At 39.5% G+C, this 21,496-nt stretch overlaps 1 long non-coding RNA gene across 2 annotated transcripts in view; it reads right to left on the bottom strand.

The window, feature by feature from the left end:
* Nucleotides 1-1,597: 1,597 nt before the first annotated feature.
* The window catches only part of LOC130455882 (uncharacterized), a 100,145-nt gene continuing 80,246 nt past the window's right edge, over nt 1,598-21,496 (bottom strand). For both annotated transcript variants that reach the window (XR_008914087.1, XR_008914088.1), the window contains exons 2-3: nt 19,365-19,500; nt 1,598-4,900 (exon numbers count right to left, since the gene is read on the bottom strand). This is a non-coding gene — a long non-coding RNA (uncharacterized LOC130455882). The remainder of the gene's footprint in view (nt 4,901-19,364; nt 19,501-21,496) is intronic.

Genomic DNA, 21,496 nt, shown 5'->3' with positions numbered 1-21,496 from the left:
CCCCTTAAGGTAGTGTTGATGAACCCTTTAGAGATTACATACCCAAACTGCACCTTCAAGCTGCCTGTGAGCACTCCAAATTACCTTACACAGAGGAAGGAGGAAGTGCTCAGTTTGGGCTGCTGGACAGTCCTCAGGCCCTGTGGAGAGGGGGAATGGAGCAGCCCTCTCTGGCACAGCACGGCACATGTGCCATGTCTTCACTAACACGGCCTTCTGGTACGTGAAATCTCTGAGAAATTGTCTTCTAATATTGTTGCTTGCAACCAGCTTGCTCCCCAGCTTTAATCAGTCAGTTCAACTCCATTGGTTTTTAGAAAGGAGTATTTACTGAGAAGATGTAACAAGAACAATTGTTATAGAAAAACTCCAATTGTTACAGGCAGGGTATAGCAAGAATAAAACAAACAATTCATATTGAAAATCACAATCTTCCCGTGAGCACATGAAAGAGCCTAGTAGCTTCAAATGCAATAAACAAAGTTTAACAGGAAAAAATAAAGAGGACACCCAAGACTAAGCGATAACTAAGCTCCTGGACCTTCAAGAAGTTCTCCTTTGGCATAACCCTTGACTATCCTCCAAGGATCAATTACATTCAGAAGAAATTCCTGAAGTTGCCATGCTCCCTGAGCCCCTTTTTTCACAGGTTCTGCTGTCATTAGCCACGACTCTAGCTCCTAGAAACCTCCTCCTGTACCTCCAGATCTGAGGGGATGAGCATATTGTTTTCTGAAGGAAAGAAAGCCTCCTCTCGCTCTTGTGACTTTATAACTTCATCAAGTGGTAATCTGGTCAGTCCTGTTTCCGGACACTTATTTATTTGGGATGGAGAATCCACACAAAAGAAATAAGCACCATGGACAGTGGGTGGAAGCTAAAGCATCTACTCTTCCACAGCCCTTCTGTGGAAGTGCTTTGTTATGAAGTGCTCTGGTTTTAAAGCAGTTTCAAAGAAACAGAAGGAAAGCTCCATGCAAACAAGTTTGGCAGCCTGGCAAGCACTGGGCACTTTCAGAGGGAGCTAACATTAGCCTTAGCCCAGAGGCTGCCCCCCTCCATGGAAAACAGACAGCAACGCTCAGCTCTCAGGAGTGTGGCTGGCCAGATGTGGCATTTCCTACCATTTCCCCATCACTTTCCTGCCAATTTGGTATTGGAAAGCTTAGAAAGCTCTTTCAGTGGAAGGAAAGGCCCACCCAAAACCATGGAAGAGGCTCAATGGAAGGACTATCAATCCCTTTCCATGCTAACTCAATTCTGGTTTGGCATCTCCTACCACATCAGCTTCTCTCTCAATCCACAACCAGATGACTCTTCATCAGCACCAAACACAAGTCCCACAAGACAAGTCCTTGTCATAAGAAGGTTCATCAAGTCTCCACTTATGGATGAATTGGAAGTAGCCTGAAAAATAGCTGAGATACAAGAAATCAGAGTATTCTCTAATTCTTCATATTCTCTAATTACTGGGCCCTCACGATCCAGTTTCTCCATTTCACTCATATTTTACATTAAAACCATCAAAGAAATTAGAATAATTAGACTAAATCTATGTCTTGTGAAATTGAAACAAGTCATTTGTAAAGCTCTCAGTGTGTTAAATATTGTGGCTCATATTCCCATCACTGTGCATTGTGTCGTTGATTAGCAGTATGTAGTTGTACTAATGAAATAAAAGATGAGTGTGATGTGCATGTAGGCTAATTGGCTTTATTTTATTCCATGGCCACCAACTATGCACCCTATCTAGCCATTTTATAAGCCGATCCATCATCTTGAGCATTTTCAGGGGATGTGAGTGTGATCAAATCAACCTCAATCCATTCCCATTCCTAGAAATACATCTCAAAGCACATTGAACAGTGCATGAATGATGGAAAGTGAGGATTCATTCACATACTTATGTTATGCTACAGATTTTCAGGAAACCCTAAAAAAGCTATTGAAGGAAATGGCATGATAAAAAACCATTAATGTCATTTAGTCTTAAAAGACTAAACTAAGCCTGGAAAAAAGTGGGTTTTTTCTAAATATCTTTTTAGATTTCCTTTTTCTTAATTTTTCTTCCATTCTTTTCCATTTCAATCCATCCTATGTACCACTATCAACTTAATCTTAATGCATAGTATTTATCACTTTGTTTACTTGTTCAATAGGCATCATTAGCTCCCTGTTCCCAATCATATAAAAATTCAACTTTATTTGGAGTATCATCCAAAGCCCTTTATGGCTGCCTCCTGATTTTACTTTTCTAGCACTATTTTCCAATGTATATCCTACAATAGTTATCCCCGTCCCCTTTTTGCCTCCCTGATTTTGTTTCTGACATCTTAATATGTGGCATACCCTCACCCATTCTGTGTATCCAGCTACTATTCATCTTTCAATGTGAAATTGAAATGTCACTCTCATAACATCTTTGATCATCCCAGATGGAATTCATCTCTGTCTCCTCCATACTTTGTGAAACTTTCCTTAAGGGTATTTGCAACAGGGGCATCTCGGTGTCTCAGTGAATAGAGAGACAGGTCGAGATACAAGGAGGTCTTGGGTCCAGTCTGTCCTCCCACTTGTGAGTTGTTCAGACTCTGGGCAAGTCTCTTAACCCCAAATGCATAACCTTTACCTCTCTTCTGCCTCGACCCATGCTTAGTACTGATTAGAAGACAGAAAGAAAGGGTTGATTGTTTCTTAAAGAATACTTTCAATAAAGTGAGCAAAAGGAGAACATCATATATAATAACAGCAATATTGCAATTTTATCAGTTGTGCAGTACTAAGCTATTATTCAGCAATACAAGGATTCAAGATAACCCCAAGCAACACATAACTGAAAAAGCTATTCACAGCTGTTGGAGTCAGGACACAGTTTGAAGTATCTAATTTTTTTTCTTCATTTTATTTCCTCCATGATTTTTTTTCTGTATATATAATATGTGTCTTCTTTGACAGCATAAGGAATATGGAAATGTGCATCACATGACAACACTGGTTTAACCTCTATTAGTTCATTTACTGTCTCATAGAGGAAGAAGGGGAGGGAGGGAAGCTGTATTACAAAATGTCAGAAAATAATTGTTTAAAATTGTTTCTACATGTAACTGAAAAAAACAATAAAAACTTTTTTTAATTTTAAAAGAAAGAGTATTTACAGTGTTATTTTAATCAAGTGATTTTGCTGCCCCTCTCCCCACGATTCCCTCAAACTCAAGTCTAGGTCCAAAATACCTTCCATAATTTTTCCTTAAGTCATTTCTCTTCTTACTTTTCTATGAAAGTCATTACCATATTTATCCAAGGTTCAAAAATTTGAATCATCTTTGATTCTTCCCTTTCTATACCCATCCAGTTATAAAATTTTATCAATCCTCTCTTTGTCATTTCTATTGATTCTGTTGTCCTGTGGGTGGCTCAGGTAGTAAACTGATTTAACCTCATGTAGTAATAACTTGGTATTAACTAGCTCATCTCATTGAGAAAAAAGGGAGTACAATCTTTAAGAACGTCATCTATGAGCATCTCTGTATGACACAGAGAGAAGACTAAAAAACTTCCTGAGAAATCTTGGTGAATTAATTGTTATGGGGAAAGCATTTGTGCGAAACCTGGAGAGTTAACCAATGGCTTTTAAGAGAATTTCGAGTCAATTTCAGAAAAATAAATTTAAATAATTTTATAGAGAAAGTATTGTGGGGAAAACTCCCAAGACTTTAATTGCCAACTTCAAAAAACTGAATGGTTGGCCTGTGGCTCCATTATACTAGAATAGTCAGAAGGTAGAGCTATTGGATAGGCATGACTAGCTGTGACGTTTCAAGTTTTTATTGCTGCATTTGGGGATTTTTATATCACCAGTTTCCCTCAGTGACTCTTTCCCTCTCCCCTTTCTAGAGATGCATGCAATATAACAGATATTTTAAAGAAAAGAAAAAGGGGAAAAAACAGCATAATTTAGATAAATAAAGCAAGATAAATGCGCTATCTAAAACATTTATGGATTTCCCAGTATTGAAAGGAGAAGAGGAAGAGGAAGTTGAATTTAATTAATAAATTTCCTTATAACTGTGAAATAGTTACTTTTCATTTTGTTTAATGTATGGTTGTTCTCCCTATTTCCAGTAGGACTGCGTTTGGCACACACTCAACCCACAAATTTAGATATACATAACTGACAGTCAACAAATAAATACATATTTAAAGGCAAAAAATACGTAAAATAAACATTTTTAATTGTGCACTAAATCTGCGCTTTTCCCCAAGAAGCATCAGGTCTCACAGCAGTTCACCCAATCATGCTCATTTTCATGCTGAGCAGCACTAGAGTAAATCATTACAAGGTTTTGCACTGAACATTTGCACCTACATCAGTCTTTGACCAAGACTCTCACTTTTAAAAAGTCGTGTCACTGTCAGGGCAATACTTCTCGTTGTTTCATTAATGGTGCTTAAATATTAATAATGGCCCCAGGAGAGCAAGAATACGGATGCTGTTAACCCCGACAATGTAAATCGTAAAATATCTAGGTGTGGTTGGATAAGAAATACTTATTAAATAATGAGGTTTACTAGCATGCTTGTATTTTCAACTTACATGAAGGGTCCTGGAATATATTGCTTGCATAAAATGAGGTCCACCCAGACATTGTTACAGCCACTGATAGGTTGTGTCTTTCACTGAGCTTTGTCCCACTCTACATGAGTTCGCATCCCTCGTTCTGGGCTTCTCGGTATTCATCACTCTCATCATTTCTAACACCACAGCAATACTGAGGCATATCCATGTGCCACAATTTGCTAAGTGAATTGATGGGCCGCTATTTTGTCGCATTGACTCTTTTCCCTTTATGTATTCTGTATGTCTAGCCCGACTCGGGACGTTATCTCTGTAGGGTGCTCTCTGCGAAAGAAAAGAGACCTTTTTTACCTGCACTGCTCTGCCTACAGCACCCGGACATTTAGTTACTTACCCAGATTCCCAGAGCCAGTACGTGTCAGAGGTGGGACTGCACCCAGATATTCCTGAGGCTGATAAATTATTCAGCTAGTAACATCGATCTCTGCCTAACCTGAGAGAGGAAGCATTGATGGGAAAGGAGGTTTCTGTGGCTGTTATAAACCAGTGTGGCAGCAAAGAGCTAATTAAATAACGAGTTAGATTTTTGCATTTTTAATAATTGATGAGGAAATCTCAGAATGTGCCCCCTTGATTGCCTCTGAATTCAATGGGAGATAATTAATAAGGTGAAAAGTCAAGTGGAGGAGGCAGAGGGGGATTTGGTATATTTGGACTCAAGTGCACCTAAGAGTTACGCTCTCTCGCACTGCATAGCCTCCCTTTCATTATAGCGACAGCTTCATAATTGGTCTCCTTGTCTCATGCCTTTCCCCATTCTGGTCCATTTTCCCTACTGCTATCACTCTAATTTCCCTGGAGTGTCCATCTGACCATTTTACTCGAATACTCGGCTCACCCTGCTAGCTTTGTATGATAAACTCTTCTGTTTGGCTTCTAATTTACCTTTCTGGCATCACGGAACACTGCTTACCCTCTCACACAGCTAAACCGTCCCCATCTTTCTTCACATACAATGCTCCATCCATCATCTCACTTTCTTTGCATTGGTTGTGCCCCATGCAAAAGTGGCCCTCTTGCCTCCCATCTTCTCAGAACACTGCATCAGCCCTATTCTCTCACTAATTTTCAGTCACTCTCTGCCCACAAATGCGTCCAGGGCTCCTAATAACTGACATTTGTAGAGTGCTTTGTGCCAGACTGTGCCAAGTGCTTTATAATCATTACCTTACTTGGTCATCACAACAGTCCTGGACAGTAAGTGCTATGATAATCTCCACTTTATACAGGTGAGGAAACAGAGATAAAGTGATTCACTCTGCGTTACATTGTTGGTAAAAATCAGAGACCTAATTTGAATTCAGGTCTCACTGACTAAGGTGTACTTTTTCCCTGCATCACCTGCTTGGCCCTTAAGCTTACACCCTAGAGCCATAATGGTGAACCTATGGTATACGTGCCAAAGTTGATATGGGCACGCTCTCCTGCCAGAGTGAATTACTAGAAAGGCAGAGGGACTCAGGTGGAGCTGCTCCCTTCCCCCTCTCTACTGCACCACCCCACCCCTCTGCCCAGCAGGCCAATGGAAGCACTTACTCCATCCTTTGAGTGGAGCACTTGAGTCACTCCATTCCCCATCTCCACCCTCACCTTTTGAAGAGCTCAGGCCACTTGCCTGCCTTCTTCCCTCCCTTGGCTGTGTGGGTTACATTCAGTATGGGGGGGTGGGTAGCATGGCATGGCACACAGTCTCTAAAAGGTTCACCATCACTGCCATAGAGCCTAGACTCCTTGAGAGTCCTTGAGAAGTACAACTATGGTAAGAGCCTTTACTTCTCTTCCTCTTTTTGGTGGTGGTGTTGAACTGTTTTAGTTATGGACAATTCTTCATAATTCCTTTTTAATTTTTCTTAGCAAAGATACTAGAATAGTTTGCCAATTTTTTCTCCAACTTATCTTACAGATGAGGAAACTGAGACAAACAGGAATGGGTGATTTGTCCAGGATAACACTTGTTCTGAAGCTGAAGTTAAACTTGGGTCTCCCTGACTTTATGCCCAGAGCTCTATCCACTGTGCCACCTAGCTGCCCTTCTTTCCCCCTCTTAACTCTTTGTAGTCTCTGTTCTGCTCTAATCATTCTATGGGAAATGCTCTCTACACAATTAATAATGATCATTAATTGTCAAATCCTATGACCATCCTAATCCTTCTTGATCTTTCCACAGCTTTTAACTCTCTAGCACATTCTTCTTGATTTCTCTTCTCTCTAGTAGGCATTTTTAACATTGTCCTCTCCTGATACTACCTCTTGGCTTATTATGTCTCTATAAGAGTTTTTCTGAATTCTGAGTAAAAGTATACCCCAGATAAGTGGGTAAGTACAAGGAAGCTGTCTTTACGACTTGGTTTGTTCTAGAGACTTAGGTTCAAGCCTCTGTGGATGAAGTTTCCTGGTTACCAAAGAGCATATAAAGATTTCTTCAGATCTGGCATGGATCTCAATGCCATCTTAGTCAACACACCCAACCATGTCAACCAAACAAATTTCTGTGTGAAGATGAAGGGAACCAAGTCTGCCTCAGCTACGTATGATATCCTTGTTTATTTGGTCTACAGCAAAACAAACCTTTTATCAACTGATCCATAAAATGACCGATAGAAATGATTTATAGGTCTCATTTTATTTCAGCATCAGACTTAAACTAGCATTAATCCTGCCCAGCCCATTGTACCTGTCCTAGTGGAAAGAGCTTGCTCCTGAATTCAATGACTTTTGGCCAACTATGTAACTTTTATTTACGTCAGAGAAATTCCTCATCTACCAAATAAGGAAGTTGGCCTGGACGGTGTCTAATGTCTCTTTAAATGCTAATATTCTATATTCTGATATATTTTAAAACGAAGCCCTTTCACACACATGAAATTACTAAGACACTGTGGCTACTTCTTTCTGTTGATGTTAAAATAACTGCATGTTCTGAATCAATTTTTATGACTTTAATGCCTTTCCAGAGATTATATTAGTCAGATTTCAAAATTAAACCCTATTTTAACTATTTAATGTGTTCCAGAAGAGCCAAATTGCATTTTAAGTACAAACGAGCTATATGGCAGAGGGAAAAGACTAACGTTTTTAGAAAACTCTTTGTGGTAAACTGTCAAATATCCTTTTAATTTTCTTTGGATAGAAAAAATTCTTACACAAGCACAGCCTGTCTTCATCTTGCACTGTATTCTCTCTTTTGAGTCAAGTATCTCTTGTCTTATATGAATTCTTTGTTACTTCTTTTTATTATTTTTTGTTCGGTTTGTGATCATAACCAACTTTTAGTTGGAAAGTATATTTGAAATTAACAAGCAAAAATGGATTCAGTCCAGCTAACCCCCTTTTACTTCTTTCTTGAGTGTCAGTATAGGCTCTAACAGTCTCCTGGGGAGTATTTTAATGGTCTTTTCATTCTCCCCTGATGACCATGTTTATGCTAAATTTTGATACAGTATACAGGACTGGCATTGTAATTAGCATTCAAATGGACTAGTGATTTTCTTTTCGCTGTGTGAATTATCTATTTCCAGCCTCTGGAATGGAATTCTATGAGTTAAGCCTCATAATAATCAAGACAGATTAACAATTCAAATACCAAATTAACCCCATCCAGAGGAGAGATAGAGGAATTAGAAAATCCATGTCTCAGGGAGGTTATACAATCAAAATTGAATAATTAACTGAAATGAAACACAAATACAGTCAATGGTCTATATACAATCTCAGGACATTTGGGAAAATATGCTCCCGATGATCCAGAAATGAGTTTCAGTGTCAGAGCACGTTGTTTCCTAGGTTTAAAACTTTTTAGTATGGTCATTGCTTAAATTCCCCAAGGGAGAAAATAACCAAGAACAACTACAATGGCTGGATCTTATGGGATCCTAGAACATTAAAGGAATAATCGCAGAGATGTATTAAAGCAGTGCTGATTATTCTAAATTAGTTTTGGAGAGCCACAACAATTTCCAGTTTCTCTTCAAACTTATTTTATATTTAGAATTTAAATGATTATACTCCTCTGTAGCAATAAAATACATAAATGAGGACAAGGAAAAAGAGAAGCGACCTTGCCCGTTGAAACTTTTATGCATAATCTTACTGTGTTTTTGGTATTCATATCTTCCCTCCAACTTGGAAGCAAGAATGATTTCTGACCAATTTTAAATAATTCATGAAACAATTATCAACAAGACAACGTACTTAAATAAAAGAAGGAAATATTGGGTAGCAAACATCTATCAAATATAGACCAACATAATAGAGGGGGAATCGGAATGAGTAAGAAAAACGTCAGTTTGTTTCAGATCAACGTTTTTGACTCTCAAATTCATGAATGAACTGGCAAGTGATAGAAATGAATTTGTTGATATTTTTGAAATGAATTTTTGCTACATGTAGGCGACACAAATAGCATGAATATATTTTTAGCACAATTAATCTAATGCCCTGGAGCCTACTTTCCTATTCATGGCTTTAGGCAGCTTAATGTGAAACTTAATTTGTGCTAATCTTCTCAAGGTTAGTAATGTGTGAAACATACTGTACTCAATTCACAGTACTCTGAGGAAAAGGAGATAAAATGATCACTTGGAATTTTTTTTGTTTTACTTAATGTGTGTGAGCACCATTTTCTGGATTAAAAACTAGATAAAGTTTCACAGGCAAGAAAATCCAGTACATTTGTCCATGTGACTGAACATATACAAATTAAGCTAGATGCCTAGGAATTAAATCAGTCCCTAAAGCCTTGAAAAATCATTTGAGGATTCTATTTATTTACTCATAAGTTTCTATAAAGGCCTTCTCTATAACTCTGCACGAGGTTGCTACCAAGAAGACACTTGGTTGTTGCTTTAGAAAGAAAAGAAGGCTACGATCTTAACTATCCAGGGATCAGAGCAACTTTAGCACAAAGCTTTAGCACAAGAAATGAAAGCAGCACAGGCTTCGCGCAGCTCCCTAGGGTTAAGGCCAACCACCCTCCATGCAAAAAGAGTTCCCACCAAATTATAAAAGAGAGCTTTCAGTTGACTGGAGGTCTCTAGCTTTACCACGTTATACACCCAAGTGAAACTTTTATTGACATGGTACATCTAACGTACATTTCACATTTGCAATATCTAAATAATTCTAGAATCCCTTAAGAGAGGAATGGCGGGTTGTTCAATTTACATTTTAAGTGTACATAATCCATTCCATTGGAGCAAGATTCCCCCAAACACCTAATGAGAGAAACCTGAAAAGAAGTAATGATGTGAAAAAGATATTGAGAGAGGAAGCAAATTGCATGCAATAAGGCAGAAAATAAAACCAGTGAGATTTAGGGTTGGACAAACATGGCATCTCAAGCCAGAGACTGCTCTCTCCACCACTCTATTGGGATCATTCATAAAATCGCTATGGAAATGAACCACTTAATAGAAGAGACTTTCTCAAAATATCTAAATAATTTAGCGAACTGAAGTGGAAATCTACTGTGCTAATGGCATACCACCAAACAAGTGCAGAGCTGCAGTGGCCCTGTTTCATAGCAAAATAGGAGAAGGAGCTTGTGTCTTGATTCTTTGAGGTAAGGACTTTTCTATGTCTTTCATGTGACGGTTGGTTGAGATGAAGGACATCCGCTCAGACTCGGTAAAGAATTAATATGGTTTTCTTCCTACGTATATGAAAACGTCAGGAGTGAACTACTTTTCACAGCATTTACAGTTTGAGTCACTGCTTTATTTTTTAGGATTCGGCATTCAGTGAGGAGAAATAAAAGGTTAGCGAATAACCTAAGAGCTTTATTTAGCTGTTGGAAATGGAATCACATATAATGGAATGACCATAGATTTTCAAAGATGACTTTCAAAGATTAAAGGAAAAATCTAAATTGTCTACAAATAAAAAGATATCTCAGAGATTTTACAATCCAGGCAGAAATGTCTGGAAATGTGTTCATGTGACCTGACACAGCCTCTCAGAGAAGTGGTAGAAAGCCCATCATTTGAAACATTCAGAGCAGATTGAAGAAAAGCACTCAGTATTATCCCTCAGGGACCTGCTGATATCCATCAGCTTAGTTGAAGAGTTCCACTGTTGGCTGTAATTAGAAAAGGAGTTTAAAGATTACTCTACTTCCAAGACACGCGCATGTTTTACTTTGTCATTTCCGGAGTGGCTTTTATCTTCATAATAATGGCCGATTCCTGAAAATGAAACTTTTGGCACAAAATATCTGTATGTGCTTGGGAAGATTTCAGCGATTGCAGGTATGTTTGCCTGCGCGTAATTTCATTTCCGTAACTGATCATCAGCTAACGTTTTGGTCGTCCAGGCGCCCAAGGCAACGTAAGACGCACATTAATATTGTTCCTGATCACACTTTTTATGACTTGCACTTCATGTTGAAGAACCACTTCTCTAATGAAGACTGTCAAATATTCTTTAACCTATTTAGTCATAGGCATTGCCTAAACCTACTCATAGTTTAAGTAATTTGCCAGAATCGCAGGCAATATGTAGCACAGTAATTGAACACAGACTGCCCTACCTGTCCGGTAGACCAGTTCTCTCCTGACTGCAAGCATGCTGCCTTTCACACTGTATTTTCTGAGTGAAATGTCCTTCTTCCTCCCTCTAAATGAATTCTACCAGACCTTTGTGCCCCCCTCCTCCATAATCCCCCAGGCCTTTGTCGAGGGGAGAAAAATATTTTTTTCCCATTTTTCTAATCTAAGTCAAAATTCTAAGAGAAAGATAATAATACAGAGCTGGGCAAATTGTTGCACAATGTCTTGATCTACATTTAGTTTATGGTTTCCACAAGGTTCCTTGCTCTTTTGAACAACGTGATTACAGCATCTAACCAGTTCCATATCCTTTGAATGTCTAGAAGAAGAAACATATAACTATTGTGTTTACTCACTTAGAAGTCAATATATATATTTAAAATTTTATTTCATTGTCATTAAAATACAGTTCCATATTGGTCACTGTTGTAAGAGCAAACTCACACACAACCAAAACTCCAAAATAAAACCATATGAAAGACGACATCTTTCTTTGAAGACGTATAGCATTCCCCATCCTGTCTTTCAGGATTGTCCCAGATCATTGCATTGCTGAGAATAGCCACATTTTCACAGATCATCAGCATACAATATTGCTATTGTTGTGTTTGATGCTCTCCCAATTCAGCTTATTTCTCTCTAACTCGGATCCTGTAGATTTCCCAGCTTTTTCTGAAATCATCTTGATTATTTTTGATAATACAACAGCCCTCCATCATATGCCACAGTTAGTTCAGCTAAAAAGAGCTGCCATCAATAGTTTTGTACCAGTAGATCCTTTCCCCTTTTTTATTATCCCTTTTGGATACAGACCCAGTAGTGGTATTACTGAGTCAAAGGGTATGCACAGCTCGATGGCCCTTTGGGGTTATTTCCCTAGTCACGATAGTTGATTACAAATATTTTCTTTTCAGAAAGGTGCATCACATGTGTTCGGATGCCTCCTCTCATATATATGCCTCAACTTTCCAGTTCTTCACTCTGCTCAGTTTTCATAATCTATTCATCTACTCAATTCAGGTTCAGAGAAATCCAGTCTCGATCTTCCTGTCACCTATAAATATTCAACTTGAGTGCTCATTACCTCTGAAATTCCTTCATGTGACCATACTCTTTTATCATTCCATCTTTTCCAATCTCTTGTAATCTCTACCTCTCATTGGTTTCTATAATCCCTCTATGCCTCATTACTTTTCCCTGCATTAGCTCTACTTTCCGCCCTCCTTCAAAGAAAGCTAAGTGATGCAGTGGATAGAATACTGTTCCTGAAGTCAAATCGGAGATCAGAAAGTATCTTTGTGCACATTCATCTCGAAGTCAAGTCTGAGATCAAAAATGGCCTCAGCCACTTATTAGCTATGGGATTCTGGGGAAACCGTTTAACCTCTGTGTGCCTCAGGTTCCTCAAGTGTAAAATGAGGATGATAATAGCATGCCTCTCCCAGGGTTAGTGTGAGGATAAACCATCCTATCCCGCTTGCTATTCCCCATCCATATGCCCATCTGCTCTCTTCATGCTTCCGCATTGACCGTTCCTCGTGCTTACAATGTTTTCTCTATTTAGTACTGCCTCTTGGAATCTCCGGCTGCCTTCAAAAGCAGCCTAGATGGCACCATCTGCAGGAGACCGTACCAGGCTCCTTCCACATTAGTGATGCTTCAGTATGTATCGATTTCTGTTGGGGTCTGGTCTCTCCCACTAGAATGTAAGCTCCTTGCACAAGGGGCCTTTTCTGTTGGGGGCTTTGTTGGGTGGGTTGGTTGGTTGGTTGGTATTTCTAGGGCTTGCTGCAGAGCCTAACAAAATACAAGCTTATTTAAGCATTTGCTTGTGGACTGCTCAACGTGGGACATGATGCCCAAATGTTTGAGCTGCTATGTTGGGGGTGAAACAGAGCAAATATTTAATGGATAACCGCTCTCTTTGGAGCTGGGGTCAACTGAAGTCAACATACATCTAGTAAAGATCTATCGTGTAAAGAGCACGGCAGGCGCTGGGGGAGGCAACATTGAAATAACGTACAAAAAAGCAAAAAGAATGCTATGTTTTTGGAATGAGAGGGCTCAAGCCCTGATTCTGCCTCTTACCAACTAAATGACCTTAATGTCCCTGGCTCATGCTTTTCTCAACTGTGAAATGGGAGAATTAAAGTAGATGGCATCAAAAGCCCTTCCTAGTTCTAAATCACTCACAGTGGGACTTGCTAGAGGAATTAGCCTTACACAGATAACGAATCACAAAGTATATAAAATATAGTATAAATACACATAATTATAATATTACGTAATTAACTAGAAAGTTGGAGTTCGGAAACCTAGATGAAGACAGAGGGAGAAGTTCATTACTAACAGGTAGGAAATGCTTTGGGTAACAGAAAGGAAAAAAGACACGGAAAGTTAGGGGTAAGTGATCAGACCTGTTCAATAGAATGAGTGTCCTGAAATCCCTGCATCTGCTAAGAGGGGCTCATGTATGGATCGTATCTCAGATATTTATTCCTCATAACTCCCAGGCTGATGCCGCTCCTCAAGAGGCTCTAGCGTGGGTGGCAGCAGCAGTTCAGGCTCTTACTCTCAGGCTAGGCTACATATCATCCGTCCCTTAGATAAAGGTCCTGCCAGCTGTGGCTCCCATCTCCCCTGGGGAAAGAGGCCCAGTCACTCTTCTTTTGAGCCTCAGGACTCTCTCAAGGCTTCTATTTTCCCATTCCCACAGGAAAAAGAGTGATTTTGGTTGCTCATTATGGAATAAGAACAACTCCCAAGATGTGAGAGGGTGATGCTAGGAATTCCCAGAGCATTATTCCTTGCCCCTTATTACATTCTCTTTTAATGACTCATTTTATTTCGACACAACAGTCGCTTTCCAATAACCCCTAAATTTGTTTTAAAAGTCCCTCACCCCCACCTCAGGTAAGCTTAGGGACTGGTCCTTTGCTTTCATCAAAATTCCTAGAACAGCTCTTGAATGCTGATATGCCAAATGATTTGCCCAGAATCCCATATCTATTTTTCCACTCATTATACCATGCTGCCTCTCATTCCTACATAAATTAAGTTCCATGAAAAAGAGTTCATCAAAACTACCCAATACTGTTATTATAACTGATATATTACATTCTCTTTTTATAGTTTGTTTTTTCTTTTCCAAAAATTTTATTTATTAAGTTGATGTTGAATATTTCTTCTCTTGTCACATTTTTTTTAAAACCCTTACCTTACGTCTTGGAGTCAATACTGTGAATTGGCTCCAAGGCAGAAGAGTGGTAAGGGCTAGGCCATGGGGGTCAAGTGACTTGCCCAGGGTCACACAGCTGGGAAGTGTCTGAGGTCAGATTTGAACCTAGGACCTCCCATCTCTAGGCTTGACTCTCAATCCACTGTGCTACCCAGCTGCCCCCCTCTTATCTCATTTAAAGTTTTTTTCTTTAAGTATTTTTCCATGGTTACATAATTCATATACTTTACCCATACTTTCCCTCTCCCCTGTCCCAGAGCCAACAAGCAGTCCCACTTGGTTATACATGCATTATCATTTAATACCTATTTCCATAGTAATCATTTTTGTAATAATGTTTTAAAAACAAAAATACCACATCCAATACCCATATAAAGAAATGAAAAATCAATTAATAAATTAATTACTAGTTAATAATAAAATCAAAAGTGAAAGAACTATTGAAGTAATAAATAAGACCAGATTAGGTTGAGCCCAAACCCAAGCCCTTTCCTGTAAGTGGGTTAGGCAGGGACCAAGAGCAGGGGTGACTAGATAATGGACACACCGTACGCCAGCTTTGGGTCATCATGGAGGTCGGCAGCACTTTGCAGCTCCTGTGGACTCCAGCCTCCAGGGACAGCTCTAGGGAATGCGGTGGAGCAGTGGTTATGTCCAGGGTGACTGCTGCTAAAAGAGCTAGCCAGAGTGAGTGCCCCCTGCTTCACCTTTCACGTAGTCCTCAATCCTTGTCGTCTGGCTTTCTCCTCTTCACTTGACTGAAGCTTTTGCAAGGCTGCCAGTTCTTTCTAGTTTTCAAATTGATGGTCCTCATCCTTTGTACTGCCTGTGACCGTCACCCTCTCTTCTTTCTGGACTTTTATGACTTTCTCGTGCCTGTTTAACTGGCTCTTCATTGAACCTTTTCAGTTCAGCGGGTTCATCACCTACATCACGTCCCCTCATCACGGATGTTCCTAGAAGCTCTAGGTTAGGACTCCTGCTTTTCTTCCCTTCCTCTACTTCCGCTTCTGTCTCTATGTCCCCTTCTCCGCCCATCTCTCTCTGACTTTCCCTCTCTTCTTATTAGTTCCCAAGAGTTGAATGATCACGCCTAAAGTAATGATTCCCACCCCATCTCTCCCCTCAGTTTCAGTCCCACATCACTGATCGCCTGTTTGGTGCCTGAAACTCAACACGCACACCACAACCAATGCTTTCATCTCCAAAGCCAACTTCTCTTCTCAACTTCCCTATTTTTACGGAAGGGACCATCATTGCTTCAGAAGCCCGAGCTCATCACCAAGAAATTACCTCTCCCTCAGGCCACGTGGCTACAAAAGCTCACCATTTTTCTCCCACATCCCCCTATCACCCAGGACCTTCTCTAGCCATACAATGATCACGTTAGATATCCGATCCCGTTTCCGTCCTAGATTATGGCATTGAGACGCTAGTGAGGCCCCCGCGTCATTTGTAGCCCTTTAGTCCATCTTCCACAGTAACCGATATAGCAATCATCGTTTGTGTAGCATCTACGAAGCGTCAGAGACCGGGTTATGTGGTTTGCAGATGCCTTATTGGACCCTTCCAACAATTGTCAGTCAAGGCTATTTTCACTGAACAACCGAGGAAACTGGGAAAGCTTAATGGACACAGTCACACAACGAGGAAGTGCCTGAGCCTGTATTTGGACTCTCGTGTTTCCAGTCCAGGCCCAGGACTCTGCGTTCGTAGCTAAGTGATTTCCCTTAGGCAGGTATCTATGTCCCGGCTCTCCAATAAAGTCCAATGACTGTTCTGCTTCTGACCTCAAGCCACTCTGCTGAAAGCTCGTCAGAGACACACCCATGCACACTCGCAGTCTCCTTGGCCGTTACTTCTCACCCTTGCACTAGTTGAAGCAACGACGTTGATCCTACCTCGGCTCCTCACAGATGGCATCTTCCATCTCGATGCCTTTCCCTGCTGACCCGTGATTAGAGGGCTCTTTTCCCTCATTGATCTCCCCTGAACTCCCCTCCAGCGGAAAGGTATGAATGAAGAACCACCTTCTACGCTGAGCTCCTCCTGTGCCCATCATTTACGCACCCCCGTTTTTCATGCCGTGTCATAACTTTGCTGTATTTCTTCTGCATCCATTTCCATAATGTGCCTCATTACAGTGTAAGCCCCTCAAAGTGGGAGTGTTTCATTCCTCGTGCTTGTGCCTTCAGCCCCTCACACAGGGCCTGGCATATACGAGAAACTTGATTGTCATTAAATGTTATAAATATTGATGAACACTTGTTGATCGATACTGATTTGATCAATTAATCGCTGTGATCTGTGCATTTTTCCTCATTCTCAGTGGCTCAGGCAATCCAGGGAGAACCCTCAATAGACCTTTATCTTTCCGAGGAAACCTTAACTGCCCAGATCCTTGAGGAAGAACTAATTGTATTCACCCCTACACTGATGACGCCATCTGGCAGGAAAGGGAAACTCATTCTCAGAAAATACACGGTCCGTCATTTAAATTTCTGACATTCCACATTCTTGAATCCATGAAAGATGCTTTTGCCTACCGACAAGAAGTAGGCCTGGAAAATGGTGGGTCTTTGGATGTTTCATCGGTCCTAGATTCGTGCATATCACAAAAGATATACCAAGTAGACCCACTGACTCCATATTACTCGGATAGTTTTCCTGTCCCGCCATTTCCAGGCATTAAGAAAGGCTGAAATGGACTTGGGAGTAGCTGAAACCTGTCGCACACGAGTTCCACATTTGGAAAGAGCTCTTAGCTACCACCATCACTTATCAGAATCAAACATTTCTTGTACAAGAGGAAAAACTCCAGAGATTCTTTCCTGGGTGCAAAACTTTGTGAAAAGTATTTTCCAGATCCCAGTTTTACTTCTTTCATTAGGTGACCCCTTCATCTGGTGCCATTAACTACCAAAAATCATTGCCACTGCAATGAGCCTGTTCAGTTATGCCCCAAGTCAATCAGGGAGCCAGTCAGAATGTATTTAGTGTCTACTATGTGCTACGAAGTGTCACTTCTCCCCAAGGGGACGTGATCATATCTCCAACAGGATATGTTGAAGAATTTGGGCTACTTGGATAGCTAGGTATGGAAAAGAGTGCTAGAATATAAGGAATAGAGACCCTGGGAGAGAATCCTGGAGTCAAATATGTTTCTTGGTGGGCAGGGAACTGATTAGCCTTTTGCACATTTTATCTGGTCTCCCCAAGGAATGAGTGTGGTAGGAAGTATTCTGACAGGATCCCATGATGTTAGAGAAGGGCAGAGTGCTCTTCCACCACCCAAGGGAAGCATAAATTACACGATATAGTCCCCAAAACACAGACTAAATAGTGGCAAGGAAGAAGTCAAGTGTACTTTGTTTGGGAAACAAACTCTATTTAAGCCATTTATAAGGTCTTATCTTTACCCCCAGCTGGTGATCATATTCCCCAAGGAAGAGCTGAGACAAGCATCATTTGGCTGCAGAGTAAGATACTTCTTGTCTTACTCACTGTATCTTCAACATATCTAGGTGTCCTACACAGGTGTGGATACATGAGTATGTTATCGTTGCCCTGGATGGACCAGTGACTCCTTTAAAGTGATCACCATCATAGACTGATGGAACCAGATCTCTGTGGGTTCAAAGCTGATGACCAAAATGAATCATGTCTAATGAGACATGGGTAATGACTCAGGGGTGCCATTGAGGCTTCTACAATTTATTAGTTGTTGTTGTTTTTCTAGGAGAGACCTGATTTCATTTACCAAGCCTTATCCGTATGTAAAATAACTAATTTCTAAGAAATTCCTTTTCTGATTATTTCTCATGAGTCGCAGTAACCTTCCAGATTTTAGACAGCTCACATAAGCTCACATAACAATTCAACTATTTTTCCTTTCATAAAAGTCTTCCTAATACCTTCCACAGAGCACACAACAGTATGCAGAAGAAAATCTTCTTCAAAGTCCTTACGTATCTTCAAAATGATCCTAGAGCAGAACTACTGTGTACTGTGCCCAGTAATTGGTAATCCACAAAATCTCTATCCCCAGTAGATAATAATCTCCTGTCTGACATCTACCTTCGTGATTACTAGGATCTGTCCCAAATATTGACTATTAGAGGGCAGATAACTCATTCTTCCCCAAAATCAGTTATCTCAGATGACATTCACATGTGTAACAAAAGTATTAGGACAGAGGTGCCAAATATATTAAAATAGAATTGACAGTGGCTCAACAAAATAAATAAAATGTATTTAGATAGATAATGTTAGTTTGTGATTTTCTAAACCAAAGTAAAGTTTTCAGGAATCATTTTCTATTAGAGTTTGACACTACTGTTTTAGAAATCTTGACCTGTGCAACACAACAAACCAGATTTATTCTTAGGTTCCTCTCTCTATTAACAATTTTGGTGATTTGATCCTGCAAACATGGCATTCCTCAGGGACATTAAAGTTTGTTTCATATCTCTATGGGGTCTTAGCTCCCTAAAAAGTACTACGGCTAATAAAATTATTAAAAATGGAGTAGAAATTGAATACAAGAATAACTTCTGTCCAAGTCTTAGCAAAAAACAGAGAAAGACATACTGATTGAATTCCATTTCCCTTTCTACAGATTCAGTTGACAATCACGTGAAGCTCCTAGCACTATTTTGAATTCATCCCCACATTTGCTTTGTGAGTAGATTTGAGGTCAATAATGCCTTATCAGATGATGACTTCTTTGCTCTGGTGCGTCTACATGACTCCAGTATTGATAACAGTTCCCTGGCTCCAGTCCCTGTAACTCTTAAATCTGCACAACTCCTTTCCATTGTGAAAGGGAATTCTTTATTCTCTTTGTCTATTTTTAATAAATCTACTTAACCTCTACTTAACCCCTACTTACCTCCTATCTAACATTTTGTTAGCCATAAAGTAAGAGAATTTACAAGTCACTTACTTGGAGAGCTCCATCCTGTTAACCCGATCAGTCAGAAACTTGTGAATCCTTTGACACCTTCAGAGGATTAGAGGTGGATCTCACAGACACTGTCCCCCTGGGCAGTACTAGGCAATTTGGAAGTTGTGATTGGCCCCTGTAAAGAGGAGAAGGGACAAGAAGTGACTGAATGTCTTTGGGTGAAGTCTTCTGCTTGCATCTTCAGTTCGGAGTTTTGGCTGGTGATCTGCCTCTTGGAGGTGACTTTGGACTTGACCTATGGCTTGGACCTTAGCTTCGACTTGGGACCTTGGCTCTTGGGTGAGTGAGTAGTTGGCATCCCTCTTCTGGCTTCTGGAGAGAGATTAGTTCTGGAGAGGCCTTCCCCTTTTGGAGAAAGCCATGTGGGTAGAACACCATGTCCACTGGTTGAGGGTTAACAAGCCCTGCCTGCCTGAGCCAAGCACTGGAGCAATATTTAGTGTGATTGGCTAGACATCTTCTCTACCCTCTTTTTGCATTTCTCTACTTTCACTCTTTCCACCTTTTGGAAATAAAAGTTATTAAAAGTCATTTTGACTTGAGCTATAATATTTTAAGATTAGTGATCTTAAATCACTAAGATATAAATCTTATATTTAAGATATAAAATCTTATTTTAAGATTAACATATTATCTTAAAATTCTCATACCGTTCTTGATGTCCTTCTGATATTTCCATCAAACTTTATTTTGGCTGCTGCATGCCCTCCTCCAACAATCTCTGTCCTTTGTGGCATCCCAAACTAACTCCATTCAAAATAGTCAACACAAGCTCCATAAGGCCCCTCCTAAGCATGAACCTTTAGAAATCCCTTTTGATTTATGTGTGTGGGTAGAAAAAAATCATTTTAATCCCTACTGATACATACTCACTACAAATTAAATGTCTTTTAATAGTGGCCTTCTAGAAGCAATTCTCCTTTCTTTATTGTCTACTTTAGCTCAAAATATCATTTTCTAGCAATAATCTATTGTTTTTCTAATTATTATCTAAAAATGATCTTCTAGGCTCAGAAACATTTGTGAGATGTGTAGAATTTATTCATGGGAAAAAAGCAGGTCATTGAAATTGCCTAGAAGACACCAGAATATACTGATTCCAGCATGGGCTTTTAATCCTTCTTGTGTTATTGAATCTTTTGGCAGCCTTGTGAAGTCTATAGACTCTTCAGAAAAAAAATATCTATAGATGAAAAGAATTAAATACCTAGGATTAGAAAGCATAACAAATAATATTGAACTAGAGTTAGAAAAGGGTTTTTTTTTTTGGTTAAAAAACAAGCTTATAGACCCCAGGTTAGTAAGGTCTACTTTTAACCTGTTTCAAAGATGAAATATATTATAGCATAGAAAGCAATAAATAAGGGACCTCAGAGTTAATGTTAAGTTCTTTGCTGTAACTGTAGAAAGTTTTAGAGACTGGAGACTAGGTGAGGAGAGTGAAGTAAACAATAAAAGCCTGAACTCTCTGGAAGTATTCATGACTGAAAGGGATTTAACTTACAGATATGTTCTCTGTGAATCAATCTTTGCTTAGCATTGCTTATGTCAATAAATCTTCATTTTGTACATGTGTATATGTGAAATACATGTAATATATTTTTACTTTCTATTCACATTCAGTTTTCTCAAGTTTTATCAAATCTAACTTTTCTAAAATTCCATTTACCTCCTTAATTTCTTCCTTATTTATTTTTTCTTCGATCTCATCTAATTCTGAGAAAGGATTAATGTCCCCTTCTAATGTAGTTTTATTATCTATTTCCTCTTGTAACTTATGTAACTTCTTACAAAATTTGTATTCTACACAATTTAGTGCCCATGTTAATATTTATAGTACATCATTGTCAATAGTATTTTTATCATGATGTAATTTCCTCATCTCTTTAATTAGATCAATTTCTACTTTTTTGCTTTTTCTGAGATCATAATTGCTACCCCACCCAGTTTTTTTAGCTTTGACTGAAGCATAATAAATTTTGATCTAACCCTTTACCTTTACTCTGGTGTCTTACTGCTTTGGATGGAATATTGGATTCATGTTGGAGAAGAGCAAGAGAAAAGATTGGATAAGTGAGTAGAAGTCAGTTATGCAGGGTTTTGAATGCAAG

This window comes from Monodelphis domestica, chromosome 8 (genome assembly GCF_027887165.1).
Source record: "Monodelphis domestica isolate mMonDom1 chromosome 8, mMonDom1.pri, whole genome shotgun sequence".
In the NCBI taxonomy this organism is placed as follows: Eukaryota; Metazoa; Chordata; class Mammalia; order Didelphimorphia; family Didelphidae; genus Monodelphis; species Monodelphis domestica.
Note: the sequence above shows the minus strand (reverse complement) of the source record. Positions and strands in the feature narration are given on the sequence as shown.